Source organism: Haliotis rufescens, unplaced genomic scaffold (assembly GCF_023055435.1).
Source record: "Haliotis rufescens isolate VD_foot unplaced genomic scaffold, xgHalRufe1.0.p SCAF_2, whole genome shotgun sequence".
NCBI lineage: Eukaryota > Metazoa > Mollusca > Gastropoda > Lepetellida > Haliotidae > Haliotis > Haliotis rufescens.
The window spans coordinates 52,044,969-52,066,340 of NW_025963890.1; the positions used below are offsets into that span (position 1 = coordinate 52,044,969).

At 44.3% G+C, this 21,372-nt stretch overlaps 1 long non-coding RNA gene across 1 annotated transcript in view; it reads left to right on the top strand.

Annotated features, from left to right (window-relative positions):
* The window catches only part of LOC125382095, a 42,396-nt gene that overhangs the window by 11,851 nt on the left and 9,173 nt on the right, over window positions 1-21,372 (top strand). The window contains exon 2 of the long non-coding RNA XR_007222307.1: window positions 4,103-4,208. This is a non-coding gene — a long non-coding RNA (uncharacterized LOC125382095). The remainder of the gene's footprint in view (window positions 1-4,102; window positions 4,209-21,372) is intronic.

A 21,372-nucleotide genomic window follows, 5' to 3' on the forward strand; every position in this document is an offset into this window, starting at 1 on the left:
TGTCTCTAAAAACCCTGTGTTAACTACACTGATAGTCTAAGTGTGTTATTGTCTCTATAATCCCTGTGTTAACTACACTGATGGTCTAAGTGTGTTATTGTATCCATAAATCCTGTGTTAACTACACTGATGGTCTAAGTGTGTTATTGTCTCTATAAACCCCGTGTTAACTTCACTGATGGTCTAAGTGTGTTATTGTCTCTATAAACCCTGTGTTAACTACACTGATGGTCTAAGTGTGTTATTTTCTCTATAAACCCTGTGTTTACTTCACTGATGGTCTAAGTGTGTTATTTTCTCTATAATCCCTGTGTTAACTACACTGATGGTCTAAGTGTGTTATTGTCTCTATAATCCCTGTGTTAACTTCATTGATGGTCTAAGTGTGTTATTTTCTCTATAAACCCTGTGTTAACTACACTGATGGTCTAAGTGTGTTATTGTCTCTATAAACCCTGTGTTAACTTCACTGATGGTCTAAGTGTATTATTTTCTCCATAATTCCTGTGTTAACTACACTGATGGTCTAAGTGTGTTATTTTCTCCATAATCCCTGTGTTTACTTCACTGATGGTCATGAGAGCGTTTCAGCGTCGCTTGCTTTTCTCAACGTCGTCGATTTGGGGGTGGGAATGTAATGGTAAGGGGTGGCATCACAACTTATGGGAAAACACAAATCATCATTGTTAATGGCAGTTTGAATGGCGTGCGCTACCGGAATGACATCGGGATGACATCATATTCTGCTCTTTGTGCAAATGCGGGGGCTACGTCGTCTAAGGCGCCGCGATTCGCTGTGCAGAGTTGCGTCCCTTGGGCACGCCAGAAACCTATGATTGTTGGTTCGAATCCCGGTTCGCCCCAATTATGTGTCTAGGTTTGTCAGCACCATACCCGTGCTCGTGGGTTTCGCCGAAGTGGTAAACGTCTGAGACCTGCATCACTTCGGGCTTTTCTCCCACATTAAGCTGACACGCCGTGATATAACTGGAATACTGTTAAAAGCGGCGTAAACCCCAACTCACTCACTCACTCACGGAAATGCACGAGGCCAAGGATAATGCCCGCCCACATTTTGCACGTGTTGCAACATACTTTTTGAGGCAGCATAGCTTTGATGTACCGCCATGGCCGACTGTTTCTTCAGAACATGCCTGGGATGAGATTGAACGACGCCTACGACAGGACCGATAACACCAGCTCAGTTTGGCCAAGCTTTGGTTGACATTTGGAACAAAATTCCCCAGGCTGTTTTCAATCATCTGGTGTCGTCAATCCGGCGCCGTTGCTTCTCCGTGTGAACCCAAACGGTGGTTACACCCGATACCAAGTCTTGTTACCAGCTAAGAGCTTTGTCAATGAATTTGTTATGATTAAACATTGATCAGAAGAATATTATGTTGTTATTTTTAACAAAACTTTATATGAAGCACAGTTACTTGTTCCGCTGGTATATATTGATGTTGAAACCGGAAACACTTCAATTCAAAGCTTATATTATGTACACAAGTGTGAGGAGCAAAGCTTTCGAAAGTCCGAGTGCATTATATCCGATGCGTCGCCCTTACTGTGAACTTTCTGTTCAAGGAAATAGACATTGAGCGGATATCTACGAAACCAAAAGTGCAACATAAAAAGTCAGTCCTTTATCTGTGAAGGAAATATGGGACAATACCGATTATTTCGACGTTCCCTTGGAATCCCAAAACAGCGGATTTGTTCCTGCTTTTGTTGAGATAAAGAACAGACACATTGCCACGATCTTCAACCTCAGTTTCAGACCCTATTTCTTCAACAATACCAAGATAAATGAAGCATCTATCCACCATAGTTTGAAATTTTTAAAAAAGTATCTAAGAAGCCATATTCCGTGTTCTATCTATATCTATATAGAGAAATTTATAAAATGGCAACCTCTGTTCCAAGCTGTGTGACAAGAGAGAGGCTTTCCATTCTCTTATTGTGAATTCCCACATCGTGTCGAGCAATATACCATCTGGCATCTACATTTCCCAGTTACTTAGGTATTTAAGAGCATGTACAAAATATTCACATTTCACGGAAACACATTTTGCTTACAGCTAAACTTTTCAATCAGGTTTAAGCAAGGCCTGGTTAAGTTATTTCCCAGTTACTCAGGTATTTAAGAGCATGTACAAAATATTCAAATTTCATGGAAACACATTTTGCTTACAGCTAAACTTTTCAATCAAGACCTGGTTAAGTCATTCCGGAAGGTTTATGGAAGACATAGAGAGGAACAACAGGACAATTTGCTTGTCAACATGATGCGCGATGCTATCCCATAGTATGAACTCTACAGGGAGTTTTCACACAGATTTACTTAATGAATCGGGTGGTCAAGCTTGGTGATTTGGGTGATGGAATGTCGTCGTTCCCGACGACGTGGATCATAACTCACGATACTGATCACATGATTGTATGGTCCAGACTCAATTGTTTATAGGCCACCGACGTGGGCTGGATGCGGCGTTAGGCAACAAACAAACAAACAAACACATATTTGTTTTGTGAAAATTGCGAGTGGAGGGTTCCACCAGCAGAACCGGAAGTGCTTACCCTTTTAGCGAACACCTGGTGTCATCACTTCATTCCAATGGTCCATTCTTACTATTTTCATCACTATATTGCCATTGGAATGGAATGTTTTCGGCAGATAATTGAGACTGATTTTTCCCTAGCATTGACGTTTAATATTTACTTTTTTCTACTTTCATTTGAAAAATAATTCAGCATTACCGCCATTGTAATTCCCCACCCTGACACTGTTCACCGTATAACCACACACACACACACACACACACACACACACACACACACACACACACACACACACACACACACACACACACACACACACCTAATTCATTGTTAAACAAAGATTGTATCTGTATTACATTGTCTCTGTTATATGGCAGAGTAATGTAGTGTTAAAAAATACAATGATTGTATCTGTATTACATTGTCTCTGTTATATGGCAGTGTAATTTATTGTTAAACAATGATTGTATCTGTATTACATTGTCTCTGTTATATGGCAGTGTAATTCATTGTTAAACAAAGATTGTATCTGTATTACATTGTCTCTGTTATATGGAAGTGTAATTCATTGTTAAACAAAGATTGTATCTGTATTACATTGTCTCTGTTATATGGCAGTGTAATTCATTGTTAAACAAAGATTGTATCTGTATTACATTCTTTCTGTTATATGGCAGTGTAATTTATTGTTAAACAATGATTGTATCTGTATTACATTCTTTCTGTTATATAGTAGTGTAATTTATTGCTGAACAATGATTGTATCTGTATTACATTGTCTCTGTTATATGGCAGAGTAATGTAGTGTTAAACAATGATTGTATCTGTATTACATTGTCTCTGCTATATGGCAGTGTAATAAATTGTTAAACAAAGATTGTATCTGTATTACATTCTTTCTGTTATATGGCAGTGTAATTTATTGTTAAACAATGAGTGTATCTGTATTACCTTGTCTCTATTATATGGCAGCATAATGTAGTGTTAAACAATGATTGTATCTGTATTACATTGTCTCTGTTATATGGCAGAGTAATGTAGTGTTAAACAATGATTGTATCTGTATTACATTGTCTCTGCTATATGGCAGTGTAATTTATTGTTAAACAATGATTGTATCTGTATTACATTGTCTCTGTTATATGGCAGTGTAATTCATTGTTAAACAAAGATTGTATCTGTATTACATTGTATCTGCTATATGGCAGCGTAATGTAGTGTTAAACAAAGATTGTATCTGTATTACATTGTCTCTGTTATATGGCAGTGTAATTCATTGTTAAACAAAGATTGTATCTGTATTACATTGTCTCTGTTATATGGCAGAGTAATGTAGTGTTAAACAATGATTATATCTGTATTACATTGTCTCTGCTATATGGCAGAGTAATGTAGTGATAAACAATGATTGTAACTGTATTACATTGTCTCTGTTATATGGCAGAGTAATGTAGTGTTGAACAATAATTGTAGCTGTATTACATTGTGAAGCGGGCGTGTACCTGTCTCATCTCACATATCATCTTACATTTCATCTCAGATTTCATCTGACATTACATCAAGACCAGCTTTTGTGTGAACATCACTTATCACCCCGGATTCCCAGCCCAGGTGCATCTCGGAAACTTGATCACTGTTGCGGATAGGTGAATATTATTATCACTGAACTTCTTGATACCACCACTGCCATCACGTTTTGTGTTTGATACAGCCATTGAATATTGTATTACCACTCTATTGCATACTACCATTGCAATTTCTGTGCAGTAACTTGTATTGATTTGTAAACCTAGTTAATAGTGATATACAATAGTTGATAGTTTACCAGTTGATGGTTATATGTCGGTTTCACGCTAAATTCCTTACGTGCAGATTTCTGACGGCCGTGAAGATCCGGGGTAGAATAGTTCTTCAGCAACCCATGCTTGCCGTAAAAGGCGACTATGCTTGTCGTAAAAGGCGACTAACGTGATTTGGTGGTCAGGCTCGCTGACTTGGTTGATGCATGTCATCGGTCCCAGTTGCGTGGATCGATGTTCGTGATATCAACCACTGGATTGTTTGATCCAAACTCGATCATTTACAGACCGCCGTCAGATTGCTGGAATATTGCCGAGTGCGGCGTAAAACAACAAACAACAAACAACAACAATGTTCAGATTTCTGAGTTAACATATTGTTTCAATTTGGGAATCGACACGTGACACTGTACAACGACGTCCCGCTCCCTGCACTGTTCAGGTATGGTGGGGTAGCCTAGTGGTTTAAGACCCGACTTTAACTCCCCCGTGGATCGATGCTCATGATGTCAATAACTGGATTGTATGGTCCAGACTCGATTATTTACAGACCGCCGTCATATAGCTGGAATATTGCTGAGTGTGGTGTTAAACAACAGACAAACAACCACTACATGCGTCCCCATTGTGAAGGCGATCGACGATCAACCGTTATTGAAAATGTTGCTAACAAAACACTTTGATATATGTCGACATTTTGCAACACATTCAGGTTGGATTACTAGTAGATGGCCCCTTCGAAGGCTGTATGTCACTCATAGTCAACTCTGCTCAACCACTTACTGCAATCAATCTTCGCATGGCCACCAAAACTAACGATAATATAAAAAAAACATTTTCTCCCTATAGCCACTATTCCTGGCTCCCTTTCATCAGCTGTTGAGTTTACACTTTGTATTTCTCTTAGTGAACACTTAGTACAAGCTATGTCTCAGGGCGCTCATGTGCAATTCTAACAAAGGACGTGTTCAGCAAGCATTTCATATGAATTAAAACTCGTCCCAACTCAACAAATAACTTGAGTGCACGAACACCACCGTGATGTAGCTCAACAAGGTACGTAACTCGTGGGGGACTAATTGTAGTAGGAGTATATCGAGTTACGTCCCTTGGCATGTGTGTCCGTCAGTCGATACCGTTCTCGTGAGACAGAATGTGGCTTGATGTCCCAGTCTGTGAACGAGTGATATGTTTGTTTAGTTTATCCTATCGCTGGCATTCAATTTATGGTTACAACAGAGTGCATGTTGCTATGACAGAGGCCCACCATACAAGCAATCGGAATTTTATGTTCAGGAATATCTGAGATCCTAAACACAGACACGTTCCTGAAATTGCCCAGTAAATATATTGCTATGAATATTGCTATGATTATATATATTGCTATGAATATTGCTATGATTATATTGCTAGAGAGAAGAAGGGACTTACATAAGGTAAGGGTGTCTCGTAGTGATAAGATATACTTTCATTGTCAGTTGCTGTTATGAAAACTGTCAGTGATATAGCAACAACAACTTTATAAACACATTTAGAAATATCTTTGCCGTATACCACCCTGCAATCCTTGAGTTCAAGTCATTAACGTTTCTAGTGAGTGAGTATGGTTTTACGCCGCTTTTAGCAATATTCCAGCAATATCACGGAGGGGGACACCAGAAATAGGCTTCACACATTGTACCCATGTCGGGAATCGACGACGAGCGAACGCTTTAACCGCTAGGCTACCCGACCGCCCCTTGTTAACGTTTCTCCCTCTGCTACGGAGACTGTTTTCCCAGTCACCATTAAACTGGCAGCCTTTTCTTGTTCATGTTTGTGTTAATTTGTACCAGGTTTGCTGTTAGTCCTGCTGATATGTGTGCCATTCAAGTATCTGGGAGTTCACCTGTAATTTCAATATATTTTGTACAACTTATCCATTTGTAAAACAAATGGTCAATGATATATATTATTAGATTATTAGAATGTTATACATTGATATGCATTTTGTTGCAAACATGTCTAAATTCTAAACACGTTTAGATAATGGGGATGCTGTGTTTAGGTTGTGTTTAGGTTGAGACCAAAGTTCCTTTCATGTGTTAAAAATGTGTTGTATGAGTACGGGTTTAGAGAAGCTTGGCTCTATCAATGAGTTGGCTATGCTGACGGATTTATTGACCAGTTGACAGCAGTCAACTGTATATTCGGAAACAACCCGCCACGCCGGATGTGCACGCGGCCATTGGCCTGTAACACACCCACAAGTCAGGCTAATTATACATACAAAAGCTTATCTAAAAAACAAACAGCTTGAAATAGCAGAATGTTGCGCTAAATATACACAGCAGTTTTTGGCTGATTGTCTTCAAGCGTTATTTCGCGAGACTATTATTGTCATACAATAACTGTCGTTCCACACGAATGGGTCAATGCATACGTATTGTGCAAGCTGATCATGTACGAGCTTGTTAACGCCAGGCAATGTTATCACTGAAAAATTGTTCTATCCAAAAATGATTGTGAATTGAAAAAGGGGTCACTTCGTACCTTGAACGAATCATGTCATATCTAGATGGCGTGACTGCGTGATGCATGTTACTGAAGTCTTGTTTAATATTAATAAATACTGGAACTGGGTACGGGTATAACTTGAACTGGGTACGGGCATAACTTGAACTGGGTACGGGTATAACTGGAACTGGGTACGGGTATAACTTGAACTGGTTACGGGTATAACTGGAACTGGGTGCGGCTATAACTTGAACTGGGTACGGGTATAACCGGGCCTGGGTTCGGGTATAACTGGAACTGGGTACGGGTATAACTGGAACTGGGTACGGGTATAACTTGAACTGGTTACGGGTATAACTGGAGCTGGGTACGGCTATAACTTGAACTGGGTACGGGTATAACTGGGCCTGGGTTCGGGTATAACTGGAACTGGGTATGGGTATAACTGGAACTAGGTACGGGTATAAATGGACCTGGATACCAGTGTCACTGCTGGCCGCGGCGCAAAACAACGTCATGTAAACAGGAGCAGTTCATGCAGGAGTCACTCACTCACTCACTCACCGTGTCTGATCCCGACGACATGTAAACAGGGGCACGTCCCGCAGGAGTCACTCACTCACTCACCGTGTCTGATCCTGACGTCATGTAAACGGGAGCAGGTCCTGCAGGAGTCACTCACTCACCGTTTCTGACACTGATGTCATGAAAACAGGAGCAGGCCCTCAAAGAGTCACTCACTCACTCACTCACTCATCGTGTCCGACCCTGACGTCATGTAAACCAGCACAGTTCTTGCAGGATTCACTCACTATTCGTGTCTGATCCTGACGTCATGTAAACAGGAGTAGGTCCTGCAAGAGTCACCCACTCACCGTTTCTGACACTGACGTCATGTAGACAGGAGCAGATGCTGCAGGAGTCTCTCACTCACTCACTCACTGTGTCTGCTCCTGACGTCATGTAAACAGGAGCAGATCATGCAGGACTCACTAACTCACTCACCATGTCCGACCCTGACGTCATGTAAACAGGCACAGGTCCAGCAGAAGTCACTCACTCACTCACCGTTTCTGTCCCTGACGTCATGTAAACAGGCACAGGTCCAGCAAGAATCACTCACTCACTCACTCACTCACCATGTCTGACCCTGACGTCAAGTAAACGGGCACATACCCAGCAGGAATCACTCACACACTCACAATGTCTGATCATGACATCATGTAAACAGAAGAAGGTCCAGCAGGAGTCACTCACTCGACGTGTCTGATCCTGACGTCGTGTAAACAGGAGAAGGTCTAGCAGGAGTCACTCACTCGACGTGTCTGATCCTGACGTCATGTAAATAGGAGCATTTCATGCAGGAGTCACTCACCCACTTACCGCGTCTGACCTTGACTACATGTAAACAGAAGCTGGTCCCGCAGGAGTCACTCACTCACTCACTCACTGTGTCTGATCCCGACATCATGTAAACAGGAGAAGGTCCAGCAGGAGTCACTCACTCACTGTGTCTGATCCTGACATCATGTTAACGGGAGCATGTCCTGCAGGAGTCACTCACTCACTGTGTCTGATCCTGACATCATGTTAACGGGAGCATGTCCTGCAGGAGTCAGCACCGGTTGAGGACGCCGGCCTCACTGCAGGGCGCTGGGTCATGCCCTCAATCTATGGAGTGAGTGAGGGAGTCACTCCTTATTCACATCGTATCGCAGAAGGGATGGGAAATACCTTCATTCACAGCAGTCAACACGAAGCTGTTGGCATCACAAACTAACAAGGAAAAATTCAAATTTCAGAAACAGGACAAGGGCTATTGACAGATCAAAACCACATATCACAGCAAGTATGTTAATCTCCTTGAAGAACGTTGTGGGCAGGGTCTCAAAACAATATTCAAAATGTCAGCTGGTTCCAGAAATCCCGTTTGTGACTGTGTACCGCTTGTGTTCTGTGTTTATGTATAAGCCATTCAAAACGTCAGCTGATACGAAACAGAGCAATTCTGTCAATCAAATTAGTTATTTTGACCTCATACGATTTTGTCCATGTTAATTAATATTGACGACAAACAACAGTGTTTCTACCTGCCGCTGGTGTTGTAGAGACGTAGTTGATAATGTTTAATTGTACTGAATGATTGTGAAATATCCATCGATTTTTAAAATCATAAATATTCATATCAAAGATAAGAGATTCCTCCTTTGATATAACTATCAGTGCTGGGCGAATTTCCCTACAATCAGTGAGCATTGTGACTGTTTTTATTAGATACGTTCTGTTTTATGAAACTTCACGCTAGGAATTGAAACCGCTGATTTAGCTGTCATTTAAAACATATCGTTGTATTTATTGTAACAATATACTTAATCTAAAGGGACAATCCTCAAAAAAAAGCTCTTGCAGTGTCAGATCATGGGCAGTCAGAGCTCCGCACAGACGCCTGCGCCGACATGTCTGTTCTTGAAGTGTATTAATATTCCACGTTCCTACACTAATCAGACCCATCACTGCGCGGTGGCTTCATGGATTTATGACTGGCCCTCTCACGGCTTCATTACATCCAAGCTGGACAAATATCTGTCTTGTCCATCATTAAAACTCGTGTCCAAAGCTCCACACACCCCAATAACCTCTGCCCTGACTGCACGATGCATTGTGAGCGCTGTTCAAACTCCACGCACCAATCTTGTTAAGTTCGGAGTATTGATTCTGTAGGGTAATACAAAAAGTCCCACCGACGGCAGTAACGGAATGAGATCCATCAATCCAGATTACACGCAGGATAGAGCGCTATGAATATTGATGAAGTCATGGTAGTTTTTCATAATATGGCGCTCTGGTGGAATTTTATGCCATTTGTAAAAACCTGCCTGCAGTGTGCGTATTTGTATAAGAGGCTGAGCTACATGCGATAATATTGACTTAAATACCGTACGTTGTCTGCTGTGTGCTGTTCCACGAGTGTCCGCAGCTTAGCTTGGTTTATGGACCTATAGTGATTTACATTGCGGCCAATAGCTGGTTCTGACTGACGTGAGTGTTTGCTCAGCCAGCAAAGGAATTACTCTTCGTCTCCTGAAGCTGAACGGACGGTCAAGCTGAGAAAAGATGGACCAGTCAGATCGATATGAAAGATAAAGTGACATAGGGCATCTCCTTGCAGTAATCAAAGTGATTCCGTATCGATCTGCAGCTAGCTTATCCTCCCTTTGATCTACAGCCTTCGCTCAGACAACACGCAGCAGCAGCAGGACCACTATAGATAGTCCATGCACGCCATGAAGCGCCAATTCCATGCATATATATAGAGAGAGATAGAGAGATAGAGAGAGAGAAAGAGAGAGAGAGAGAGAGAGAGAGAGAGAGATGTGTGTGTGGAGAGACAGAAAGAGAGAGGGGGGAGGGAGAGAGAGGGGAGAGTGAGAGAAAGAGAGCGGTAGAGGGAAAGAGAGAGGGGGTATGTGATACACGCGTATAATGTATATAATACCCATGCCATATCGAATACACTAACACAAATAGAAATCATTCATATAATTATACAATGTGCCGGCGATGTTCACAATAAAGGCTTTCAACACATGGTATATACACAATGAATCTGTGCACAAAAGCATATTTAGACATGCTAAATAATTTTACACTTGATATGTTAGACTAACTAACAGTGCCTGAAATAAAGCTGTGTACAAGGTAAAGTAGAAACAATTGTATGATTGAAATCTCGATGATTAAAGCATCCTAAATTCAGGAGCTGAGAATGAGGGGAGTGTAGGGGAGGTGGGATCTATATTCTTGTGCACCGTGACGGGGTGAGTACAGGTCGACTTGCACCACGCAGACCAGGCAGGTATTAGAGTTCTGACCAGATAGACTGTTAATGTGACGGCTACATGTATCGTTCAGTGTTTCCATATATGAGATGAACCCTTGTGTTCTCCGTAATCGCCATTAGCGAACGCACTTGTGACTGTTCCAATATTCCTTCAAACGGTCGGACTCTGCGTTGTGCCAATGTTACATCCAGACAAGGAGTAACCCTCCCATGTCTCAGAGCTCTGGGTTGTGCCAACATTGCAGCCAGACAACGGGTAACCCTCCCATGTCTCGAAGCTCTGCGTTGTGCCAACATTGCAGCCAGACAAGGGGTATCCCTCCCATGTCTCGAAGCTCTGCGTTGTGCCAACATTGCAGCCAGACAAGGGGTATCCCTCCCATGTCTCGAAGCTCTGCGTTGTGCCAACATTGCAGCCAGACAACGGGTATCCCTCCCATGTCTCGAAGCTCTGCGTTGTGCCAACATTACAGCCAGACAAGGGGTATCCCTCCCATGTCTCGAAGCTCTGCGTTGTGCCAACATAACAGCCAGACAAGGGGTATCCCTCCCATGTCTCGAAGCTCTGCGTTGTGCCAACATTGCAGCCAGACAAGGGGTATCCCTCCCATGTCTCGAAGCTCTGCGTTGTGTCAACATTACGGCCAGACAAGGGGTATCCCTCCCATGTATCGAAGATCTGCGTTGTGTCAACATTGCAGCCAGACAAGGGGTATCCCTCCCATGTATCGAAGCTCTGCGTTGTGCCAACATAACAGCCAGACAAGGGGTATCCCACCCATGTCTCGAAGCTCTGCGTTGTGTCAACATTACGGCCAGACAAGGGGTATCCCTCCCATGTATCGAAGATCTGCGTTGTGTCAACATTGCAGCCAGACAAGGGGTATCCCTCCCATGTCTCGAAGCTCTGCGTTGTGCCAACATTGCAGCCAGACAAGGGGTATCCCTCCCAATATCATGTGGTTGGAGTAGGTCATCAGTTAATTCATTACACCTTACAGGGATGCAATCTGCTTCTGAGAGAATTGTCGTAACGAAACCAAGTTTCCATACTTGTTGCTGTTTGTTTATGTCTATTATGAATTTATGAAATGAAACAGTCATCAGAGAGTAGCTGAGTGAAACACATTCAGCCGTGTTAACCGTGCCCTGGACAGCAGCGCCAGTGATTGATAATGTGAGCACCGGGCCAGGCTCTCGGGGTACGATAGCTTCTAGACTATCACTCAGTCTAAGAAAACATTTCTTTAAAACAATAGTAATTGTTTTTATCAAAAGAACCTTTCCTCTTCTGCTGTTTCATACGGAATCAGGGAAAGTAGAGTTTTTTTAGTTTGATCTTGATTTGCCTAGGGTTTTAGTACAAAATATATATCGCGCAGTACTATTAAGTTACGTAGCACATTGTATCCGCTCGTTCCTCATTTAAGTTTGTTAATGCGGGACCTATTCAAACGGGACCTTTTCCAACAGGGCCTTTTCAAACGGCACCTTCCTTACCCTGTTTCCCTGCAAAGCAATCAGAACCCACAGTTCTGTATGAGTGACAGTATGTTGTACATACACTGTAAAAGATGTTTCTTGTCCCATAACTTTGAGGTGAGGTGAGGTGAAATTGGGTTAAACGTCGCGTCCAAGATTATTGCACTTACACAGCGACGTGCATGCACGTGTGTGTGGCTGCTTGTACTTGTCCGGACTGATGCCGATTTATAGTGCTAGCACACTGAGATACCATGCCGCAGTTTAACATGAATACCTCACTCAGGCACAGTATACTGACTCTGAGCCGACCAGTCCTTGTTTTAGCCCCTTAATGCCGAGCGCCAGACAGGGTACCAACAAGTACCATCTTTTAACGTCTATTGGTATGACGCGGCCGGTGATCGAACCCCGGACCTTGGGCTCTGCGGGCGGACGCTCTACCTCTAGACCACGGAGGCGGTCTCCCATAACTTTGACATGTTTAGGGTTCTGTTCGGAGTCTAAATGTGGAAAAAAACATTTTCCATTCTTGAAATTCATTGTAAGTAATTTTTAAAGGGGGTGCTTGCTATGGTGCTTTTAGCCTTTAATGGGAATTCGGAAGGAAAAAGGTTAAGGGCATATGTTTTTATGTTGTTACTGTACCATGATCGTTGTGAGGGCCTGTGAATCCGATTTGCACATCAAATTTCAATATTGTTATACATCTTATCCATATTTGACTTAATGCACAATGATTTACGCACTTTCTTTAAACATGTTGAGATTATGAGGATACTTATCAAAGTTATGCATTTAGTTTTTGGGGATGTTGTCTTTTGGTGTTGTTTAGTCCGTGAGACGATAGCTCATTGCATATGTTTAGACCCTAAACGTGTTTAGAGAGAACACACCAAATGTAGCGACGTGCATGTACATGAATACCCCACTTAGACTCCGAGCCGAGTCCTTGTTTTAGCCCCTTGATGCAGAGTACCAGGCAGGGTAACAACAAGTGCCATATTACAACGTCGTTTCGTACGACTCGGGCAGGGATCGAACACCCGACCTTCAGCTCTCCGGACAGACGCTCTACCACTAGACCGGGAAGGCGGTCGTTTGGGATTTCAACACATTTCTAAACATGTTTAGCTCTAAACATTTCTTGTTCGTGTTTACATTCTACAGTGTACCCCAGACAATGTCTCCGACTTCTCAATTTTGAGTATTTTTGAAGGCCCGAAATACAATGAACTCATCTCCGTCTGAGTAAGGTTGCGTCAGTCCTGCGGGAGATTGAATCCGGTTACATTTCAAGATGTTTAGAACGACTGTTTGTACTGTGCGCGTCTCAGAGACCCCGACGGGGACCATCGATCAGGGAACTAGCGGTTATTCTGCAATGTTGGTTTCATGTTAGCTATTTCAGAAATCATGTCAAAACCGTAGGCGTCAGAGAGCATATTTATCTGTGGAGTATATGTGATGGTTTATGACGCTCTCCGTGGTTCGTATCTATCTCTCCTCCCACCGTGGCAGCACCTACAGAGAGAGCCAGTTGTCTTTCTCAAATCACGACTCACTCGCGCTCTGTACAGGCCTACTATTGATTTTCCCACCAAGAATCCCCACAACAAAAATTACTAACGAAGCCTTTCATACCAAAGGCCGTGACTTCTGCAGGCGATGCGGCCATTAAGACGGTCCAACGTCTTCCTGCATTGTCAGGAGACTGAAGATATACTGAGCCCGGCTAATTCAAGATGGCGTGCAGTAATGGCGGCCGGTAGTCGTCAGTGGCGGACGATGTTTGCACGGACGTGCACGTGGCAGACACGAGAATATGGGGGATGACTGATGGGGATAATTAAAGCCGTATGATTGTTCCTCCCAGTCTCTGATGACACCCCAAATGGAACCTTTTCAAATCACGTGATTCTATTGCGTCTTCTTGCTCTGCCAACTCCCATTCATCACAGGGTTCAGATAGGCTGAGTTCCGGGCCTCGCAGAAAGCAGAAAGTGGTCACGCCACGTTGTCATGTCACGTGGTACCTTGTCAGGGAGGGGCAGCGTGAGACAGGGGTGGCTGAGATAGGTGGAGTGATCAGGCTTGGGTCCACAAATGCTGACGACGATGTAGAGCAGAGATCATGTACCGATATATTGTCTCTGAATACAGAAGGTATCTCAGCGCCCAGGTTCACTGGCTGTGCAGGGCGATGGCAAGCATGGCATCATTGAGTCAGTGTTTGTAGTAAGCGTGATGGTGTTATGTATGTATGGGAGTGCAGGTTCCTATACGAACTTCATAATCACAGGTCATGATTGCTGCGACTCTAGCATCCACACGTATCTGGAGCTATAGGTCTTAACCATCATGTCGGTGACTGCAATTCAACAGTCCATCGAAACAAGTTTCCACCCTAGGTGGTAAACTCGTCAACCCTCCGTTCCATCTAATCAACCCTCCACCAAGCTAGTCAACCCTCCTCCAATGCTAGTCAACCCTCCTTCCTAGCTAGTCAACAGTCCTTCCTAGCTAGTCAACCCTCCTTCCTAGCTAGCCAACCCTTCTCCCCAGCTAGTCAACCATCCTTCTAAGCAAGTCAACCCTCCTTCCTCGCTAGTCAACCCTCCTTCCTAGCTAGTCAACCCTCCTTCCTAGCTAGTCAACCCTCCTCCCTAGCAAGTCAACCCTCCTTCCTAGCTAGTCAACCCTCCTCCCTACCTCGTCAACCTTCCTCCTTAGATAGTCAAACATCCTCCCTAGTTAGTCAACCCTCCTTCCTATCTTGTCAACCCTCCTCCCAAGCTAGCCAACCCTCCTCCCTAGTTAGTCAACCCTCCTCCCTGGCTAGTTGTTTACTATCTAGTCCACTGTACTACCCAACCCTTCCCAACCCCACCAATGGCAGGACGACGTAGATGGATGTTGCAGAATACGCTGAATTTCATTGCCATGGGGGGCGGTCGGGTAGCCTTGTCGTTAAAGCCTTAGTCCGTCTCGCCTAAGACCCGGGTTCGATTCCCGACTTGGGTACAATGTGTTTATGTATATATGGTGGAGATAACAAAGGTAAAGATGAGTACAAGCGTGGCGTGTGGGTTATGGCGTGTCAAGTTGAGCCGAGGGAACTGTAGGATTATGTTTTGACCTGACTTACTGGGGCTACAATTAATACCCCGGGCCCCGCCCACTTCACGTGCAGAACATGCCGGGGATAACTCCGTCGTATTAACTGACAAGATGGCCCCGGAGACATGTTTGAAATTCCCTCATGATGCTCTGGTGGAGCCAGATATGTTCACGTCGTAGTGGCGTGCACGATGTCGTCTGTCATTATTCACTGACGCACGGCCATTACTCACTGACGCACGGCTATGGCTACATTCGACTTACCTGAACAGGTTTTTTGTTTGTTAGTTTGTTGTTTAACGCCGCACTTTACATTATTCCAGCTATATGACGACGGTCTTTAAGTAATTGAGTGTGGACCAGACAATCCAGTGAGTGACATCATGAACATCGATCTACGCAATTGGGATACGATGACATGCATCAACCAAGTCAGCGAGTCTGACCACCGGATCCCGTTAGTCGCCTCTTAGACAAGCATTCTCGACCTGTTCTACCCCGGATCTTCACGGATCTCCTGGTCGGGTGACTGTCGGGTGAGACGCGCTGCATCTGGCCAGTAACCATAATGTGTATATCAGGGTGCCGATATTTGACATGATATTGATATATTAAGTTAGAAAAACATTATAACCGTGACCCAATAATGTGACCGCCTCCGTGGCGTACCGGATAGTGCGTGTAGCGGATAGAGCGTGTACCGGATAGAGCGTGTACCGGATAGAGCGTGTACCGGATAGAGCGTGTACCGGATAGAGCCTGTACCGGATAGAGCCTGTACCGGATAAAGCCTGTACCGGATAAAGCGTGTACCACAAAGAGCGTGTACCGGATAGAGCGTGTACCGGATAGTGCGTGTACCGGATAGAGTCTGTGCCCGGATAGCGGAAAGTCGGTAGCTCGATCCAAAAGACGTTTATAATGGTACTTTTTATTACCCTGCCTGGTGCTCGGCAACAAGAGGATGAAACAAGGACTGGTCGGCCCGGAGTCCGTATACTGTGTCTGATCATGAGTGAGGAATTAATGTTAAACTGTGAATTGGTATCTCAGTGGGCTAGCACCGGCATTGGTCCGGACTTGTTGAAGCGCGCCCTTTATGCACCTCACCTCACCTCACCCCACCTCACCTCACCTCACCTCACCTCACCTCACCTCACCTCACCTCATAATGTATACCACTAACACACCATTTCCGTTATTGACAGGATTCGGAATAGTGAGAGTCCGATTTTGTCAGATTCAACGGTACACTTTCCTATGCAACATATCGACCCAGAAACCTTCGCTTTGCAAACAGACAAGGAAGACATGAGGCTGAATCCACACTATATCGTGAGTTGTCAGAGGTCGAGTTGACGATCGAGGGTCATTGTACCCATTGTCCACTGTATCCAGACTTTAACCAGTGCTTGTTTGCCTGGACGTTCCCCGGTATTGTAATCATGGACATAAACTGGTGTTTAGTTGATAAATACGTCCATGTCATTTAGTCCCCAATGTAAGGGGCTAATTGTTGAATTAACTGATGGAGATGCGGGATGGGGGTAATAGAGGCCAGACATTGGGGTAATCGAGGTCACACATCCGGGTTCTGCTGATGGTCACTAAGCGCCACTGACTATCGTGGTTTGTCAAAGTCAACTGACACGTTGTTGCAGTCGTGTGATGGAGTCTGACCACACCTGTGACGCACGACCATCATAATCCCTGCTTGAAGCTTGATTATATAATTGATGTGATCAGGGTCTGTACATGCTCCATAATTGCCATATTGATTACAAGCTTGATAGTGACCAAGGAATGACCCATAAGTGACCCATGAGATATGTGCTTGAACTATAACATACATGTAGATTTAAACACATGAAGAGGCCTATCACTGAGAAGGGCATGTGCCTTTACCCGCTTGGTGGTTTAATAACTGACAGCCGGCTTGTCACATTAACAACCGCCTTGCATATACTCATTGTGTTTTCCTGGTTGTGATGTTATCACAATCTACAACCTGAAGAATATTGGTATGTTGTTGGTATGCCCTGACCAATGGCGTCTGAGATATATTGGTATATTGTTATTATGCCCTGATCACTGACGCATGGCGTCTGAGGTATATTGGTATGTTGTTGGTATGCCCTGACCAATGGCGTCTGAGGTATATTGGTATGTTGTTGGTATGCCCTGATCACTGACGCCTGGCGTCTGAGGTATACTGGTATGTTGTTATTATGCCCTCATCACTGACGCCTGGCGTCTGAGGTATATTGGTATGTTGTTGGTATGCCCTCATCACTGACGCCTGGCGTCTGAGGTATATTGGTATATTGTTGGTATGCCCTCATCACTGACGCCTGGCGTCTGAGGTATATTGGTATATTGTTGGTATGCCCTCATCACTGACGCCTGGCGTCTGAAGTATATTGGTATGTTGTTGGTATGCCCTCATCACTGACGCCTGGCGTCTGAGGTATATTGGTATGTTGTTGGTATGCCCTGATCACTGACGCCTGGCGTCTGAGGTATATTGGTATATTGTTGGTATGCCCTGATCACTGACGCCTGGCGTCTGAGGTATATTGGTATATTGTTGGTATGCCCTGATCACTGACGCCTGGCGTCTGAGGTATATTGGTATATTGTTGGTATGCCCTCATCACTGACGCCTGGCGTCTGAGGTATATTGGTATGTTGTTGGTATGCCCTGATCACTGACGCCTGGCGTCTGAGGTATACTGATATGTTGTTGGTATGCCCTCATCACTGACGCCTGGCGTCTGAGGTATATTGGTATGTTGTTGGTATCCCCTGATCACTGATGCCTGTGTTGTTAGTATGCCGTGATCACTGACGCCTGGCGTCTGAGGTATATTGGTATGTTGTTGGTATGCCGTGATCACTGACGCCTGGCGTCTGAGGTATATTGGTATATTGTTGGTATCCCCTGATCACTGATGCCTGTGTTGTTAGTATGCCGTGATCACTGACGCCTGGCGTCTGAGGTATATTGGTATGTTGTTGGTATGCCGTGATCACTGACGCCTGGCGTCTGAGGTATATTGGTATATTGTTGGTATCCCCTGATCACTGATGCCTGTGTTGTTAGTATGCCGTGATCACTGACGCCTGGCGTCTGAGGTATATTGGTATGTTGTTGGTATGCCGTGATCACTGACGCCTGGCGTCTGAGGTATATTGGTATATTGTTAGTATCCCCTGATCACTGACGCCTGGCGTCTGAGGTATATTGGTATGTTGTTAGTATTCCCTGATCACTGACGCCTGTGTTGTTAGTATCCCCTGATCACTGACGCCTGTGTTGTTAGTATCCCCTGATCACTGACGCCTGTGTTGTTGGTATGCCGTGATCACTGACGCCTGGCGTCTGAGGTATATTGGTATGTTGTTAGTATCCCCTGATCACTGATGCCTGTGTTGTTAGTATGCCGTGATCACTGACGCCTGGCGTCTGAGGTATATTGGTATGTTGTTGGTATCCCCTGATCACTGACGCCTGTGTTGTTAGTATCCCCTGATCACTGACGCCTGTGTTGTTGGTATGCCGTGATCACTGACGCCTGGCGTCTGAGGTATATTGGTATGTTGTTGGTATCCCCTGATCACTGATGCCTGTGTTGTTAGTATGCCGTGATCACTGACGCCTGGCGTCTGAGGTATATTGGTATGTTGTTAGTATCCCCTGATCACTGACGCCTGTGTTGTTGGTATGCCGTGATCACTGACGCCTGGCGTCTGAGGTATATTGGTATGTTGTTAGTATCCCCTGATCACTGACGCCTGTGTTGTTGGTATTCTATGGTCACGGGCGAGGGGCTGCCAGTGGAATGATCTCTTTACTGAAGGGGGTTTAGCTTACCAAGTACATCGATAACTTGTCCAACATAAAACGCTTGTTTATAATACCTGTTGCCCTCAAAGCGGGTACTCCCTCCTCATTAGTCATAGTTCGCCAATGGTAAAACCACACGTCACTCATGATTTGCGAAGGTCTTAGCACGTGCGTATGTATGTCATTTATTGCACGTGGTTACATATCCGACCGACCTCCCTCGTATGTGCGTTGTAATGAGGGCAGACAGCCTGACGGGAGATGCACCGGCCGATAGGTGTGTGAGGAGAGACGAGACTTATCTATGCGTGTGCCTCGACTGGGTGGCTCCGACTTATCTCATCCCACTGAGTCAGGGGCGATATGTCAACACAGAAATGGGGACAAGCCCCTCACAGTCGCAGTAGTGATCTTTGACTATCATCGCGCTAATTGGCACCATCTAGGGGGCTCTTTGAAGCCCAGAAAAGTTCAATCGGAATAAATGCTCCTTGTCAATAATGCACCAGTACCCTGAACGCCACGAACATGAGCGCCGAGGTAAAGGTGTTCTCGTGGGCTGCGGGGAAGGGGGGTGGGGTGGGTAGGGGTGGGTTGTTGGCGTACACGGGAGGCACCACTCTTTTGAGGGACAACACAAGCCAACATACCGCACATTTTACATTGAGACAAGTTGTTTTGATGAGCTAAAGACAAATGTGATGGAATTGCCTTTCTCGATAGCTGTACTCACCGCCAAAAGAAGCGCGAATATCATACATGATGTTTAATATATGAAGACTTACTATATTCAAGAGATATTATATTGGTTCGGTGCACAAACGAACAAACTGGTCTGTTGTGTGAGCCGATGCTCATGAATTCATGCAACGTGACGTCATAGATCCATTAGTCGAGATGCACCATTTGTCTCGTGCAGGAAATCACGTACAGCAAATCATGATAAGAATAAAAACACTCTGTGGTAACACTTGACTGATTGTTAGTTTTGTCATTAATTGGTACATATTGGAAACATATCTTCTCAACGTAAATACTTCTATATATGTTCCTATGGGTACACCAATTGCGTGGATCGATGCTCATGATATCAATCACTGGGTTGTCTTTTCAAGACTCGATAATTTACAGACCGCCGTCATATTGCTGGAATATTGCTGAGTGGGGCGTTTAACAACAAAACAAACAAGTTTAACCAAGCACTGTAGACATATTATTGAAGAGCAGGGGGCACGGGTGGCCCAGTCGTCTAAGGCGCCACAATTCGCTGTGCAGAGTTGCGTCCCTTGGGCACGCCAGAAACCTATGATTGTGGGTTCGAATCCTGGTTCGCCCCGATTATGTTTCTAGGTTTGTCAGCACCATACCCGTGCTCGCGGGTTTCACCGAAGTGGTAAACGTCTGAGACCTGCATCACTTCGGGCTTTCCTCCCACATTAAGCTGACACGCCGTGATATAACTGGAATACTGTTAAAAGCGGCGTTAAACCCAACTCACTCACTCACTATTGAAGAGCACGCAAAGTAACGCTGCACATTGTGCACAATTTGGCATTATGACTATGGAATATGTGTCGTTTATGAAAACAAAACCAATCTAGATCTGTATAATAGCAAGTCCCGACCTTTACATATGAAATTAACATCAGGAAAACAAATGACTTTTTTTCTTTTAGTGGAGAAAAATGTATTGTGTAATTATAAAAAGATCTCATAGACTTCATATACGGTACAAATATAAAAATTAACTCACAAAGCATTCAGCTGATAAAGGTGTAAGAAGTAGTTCTGAAATGTACAAAGAATAAAAGAAGTTGCTATCCCTAAAAAGTGTCATGTATTCATGTTCTCCCAACTTCAAAATACCCACCGGAGGCACCCAGTCGTCTAAGGTGCCGCGATTCGCTGTGCAGAGCTGCGTTCTTGGGCATGCCAGAATCCTATGATTGTGGGTTCGAATCCCGGTTCGCCCCGATTATGTTTCTATGTTTGTCAGCACCATACCCGTGCTCGTGGGTTTCACCGAAGTGGTAAACGTCTAAGACCTGCATCACTTCGGGCTTTCCTCCCAGCAGACACGCCGCGATATAACTGGAATACTGTTAAAAGCAGCGTTAAACTCAACTCACTGACTCATTCAAAATGCCCATCAAACAACATATACGATAGTCTACATTGTGCAGTGTCTGCCTCCAACCATCTGTTTCCTGGTCCCCCAGGGTCCC